Genomic DNA, 3,202 nt, shown 5'->3' with positions numbered 1-3,202 from the left:
TAAAGGGTGCAAACTATGAAATTCAGAGTTGTGTTTACTTTCTAAAAGGCAAACATCATAACTGATAGCCTTTGGTCTCAATGATCCATCTTGCTCTTCAGCTTGTTGCTGTAGTAATCAAGGAGTTAAAGTCCGGTATCCTTAGCACAGCTCTGCAGAGTTTATTGGTTGGTTGCTTGGGTTTTTTTATTTGTTTGCTTTCTTTTGTTTTTTGCTGTGTCAGCATTCAATAGCTGAATGGCTTAGACCTATTAATAAGTTCTCTAATGTATACGTACACTATTTAATGTCACTTGAGGAGAAGAAAATATCAAATGAATTTTGAATTTCAATCTTTCAAACAGTAAACATGTGTGAAGTTCCTCCTACTCATCTAGCCCTGTGTGGCTTTCATGTGCCTAGTTGTATCCACAGCTTTTTATCGTTCATTCATTTAACCAAAATTTATTGAGTTACAAAATCCATTCATGTGCTAGAATAATGTGCATATTTGATATCCAGATTACGGTAGCAAAATAGCAACATATGTCACTCCTAAAATTTTCCATCAAGCAAACTCAGGTGGGACTTAGGGTAAAAACGCTAGGATTGGTTACTGGTTTTCTAATGAACTAATGTCACAATCCATCTCTCAATTCTGTCTCACTTTTTTCTTCTTTTCTTGGAATAATTTCTCTTTATAGACAACCCACTCTCTAACTCAGGTACCACAGTTTCACTCTCAACTTACTGTTTGAGATGCAGGTTAACTTTTTTGAAAAGTATTGTTGTCCACGGTATTTCTTTCCCTACTCAATGCTGGCCTTTGCCCCATTCTATACTAATAGAAAGGATATGAAAAGACATGTAGCATAGACAAAGGACATGGAAGGCTGTTTCATGAGGACAAGCAAGGCATTCCCACCATCTAAGGATGGGATGGAAGTTAAAAGCTGTAGTAACTGTGGACCAATTCCCTACTTGCTCCCTGAGATCCCCAAGACAGTTTGTGGGATCCAAACCCAAACAGGCCTATTTCCTGGCTAGAGCTAGGAAACAATACTCTACAGAAGAGTCTTGGGAGGAGGAGAGTAACTCCTGTGAGGCCAAGAGTGGAGCAGAAGTATCAGAGAAAGCCTCCCAGCCTGCAAAGCCATGTGGAGAGGGATACGAATGTGTCCATAGCAGAATGGATGGAATAACAACCAAGGAGCAGACAGAGAGACGGATGTTTCGGAGGGTGCTGTGAGGATAGATGGCATCGGATCAGATGGGGCCCTCCCAGGACCTTGGGCTGTTAAGCTCAGGTAGATGACTAAAGGTGCAATTAGTCTTCCTGATTGGCTTCCAAGTCAAGCCAATCCTGACTTGACTGCAATTAAATTTCTCCCACCTACGTGGATGGAGACCCAAAATAATAATTACAGTTACAGAAAAGTAAAGGTATTTATTATGCACATCCGTTTTCGTGAGCTGAGCTATGTAACAGAGACACCTGGCTGCATTCTATGTGTTGGGACAGGCAGCTCACATTCAAAGTGAGGAAATTGGAAGCAAAGGTTCTGAGGACTGCTGAAGTCTGTTTCCAACCCTAATTTCAGCATAAGGACAGAGCCTCGCTAGGAATCTCACGGACAATCATTGAGGCATGGCTGAAATCTAACTCCAAAACTGTGTTTTGACTACAATTAATGGACATCTTTTATATTTCCTTCTTTCTTAGGTTGTCAATGAAGGTCTTTAATGCAGAAGCTACATTTGGCTGGTCTAACATATACCCAGTTCCCCTTACTTGGAAAGGCCCCTCGGAAACCTTTCCAAGCCTCGTTATGACATACGGAGTCTGATCCCAGGAAACCGTCTCTGCCTCCAGTTGCTGGTCCCGCTTGGTCTTCATTTCTCCCAGGTAATCTCAGGAATAGGAAATCCAGTGCTTGAGAGTCTAGGACTTACGGATTGCTCTGAGAGCCCCCTGGAACCTCTTAGGAATGTGATTCTCAAAATTCCCATAGAATAGGAGTCCATTCTAGACCTGAGGGAAGCAGATCATGAGTGTAAAAAGCTTTCTAACAGTAGAGTGCAGAAATTGCAACCAAAGATCCAGAAGACTTCATATCTTTCCTCTTGTAATGTCCATTTCCTTCACCTGATTCTCCTCCCCCTACTCCCCCAAAAAAGCTTTTGTTAGTAATTTCATGAGTTTCCCAATACTTGCTCTTTATGAAATCTTACAAACAATTCTATAACATATTGGGGAGGTACATATATATTTGAATTTAAATGAACTTAAATGGATCTAGGAAAAGGAGGAAAATGAGGGTGTGGGGATGAAAGAAGTCGCTGGGCAGCGATGAGAACACAAATTCAACAGGGGCCCAGATAATTAAAGAGCAGACAAGTTCATAAGGTATCTGCATGGCCTGGGATTGAGCAGATTAAATCATGTTCTTTGCGCAGATTTTCTAAGCCTCTCCCCAGAATTACCATCTCTTACCTCGTTTTTCAAAATTGTGGTGTGTTACTGTATTGGAGTTCTCCAAAGAAGCAGAGCCAGTAGGATGGGTATGTAGATAGAGAAATTTATTTTAAGGAATTGGCTCAGAAGTGTTGAGGTTGGAAGTCCAAAATCTGTAGGGGAGAGTGGCAGGCTGGAGATCCAGAGAAAAGTTGATGTTGCAGCTTGGGTCCAAAAGCAGTCCTCTTCTGGGCACCTTATCTTTTTTTATTTTGTTTAAGGCCTTCAACTGATTAGATGGGGCCCACCTACACTAGGGAGGACAATCTGCTTTACTCAAAGTCTACTGATTTAAATATTAATCTCATATTTAAAAAAAATACATTCACGGTGACATTTAGACATGTGTTTGACCAAATATCTGAATACCATGGCCTAGTGAAGTTGACACATAAAATGAACCATCACAGTTACCTTTTTACTTCTATTTGTCAGACTCTTCATAATGACAGACTCTTCATAATCATCTATTTATGGGGTAGCTACTGGTCACACAGGAGGTGGCTATTGTTGCCACTTAACACAATTGTCTTGACAGTCAGCTACACTCCTGGCTGTAGACAAAGATACTATACATAGTCTTTTTTCTTCCTTCTGTTTTTCTGGGCTCCAGCTTTTAACTCACAGTCACCCTCAGCCTGGGCCACTTTAACCACAAGAATTATTGAGAAAGAAAAGATCGGATGTGTGATGGGATGTATGATTCAT

The sequence above is a fragment of the Rhinolophus ferrumequinum genome, chromosome 19 (assembly GCF_004115265.2).
Source record: "Rhinolophus ferrumequinum isolate MPI-CBG mRhiFer1 chromosome 19, mRhiFer1_v1.p, whole genome shotgun sequence".
NCBI lineage: Eukaryota > Metazoa > Chordata > Mammalia > Chiroptera > Rhinolophidae > Rhinolophus > Rhinolophus ferrumequinum.
The sequence above is the reverse complement of the archived record's forward strand: the minus strand, read 5'-3'. Positions refer to the sequence as shown.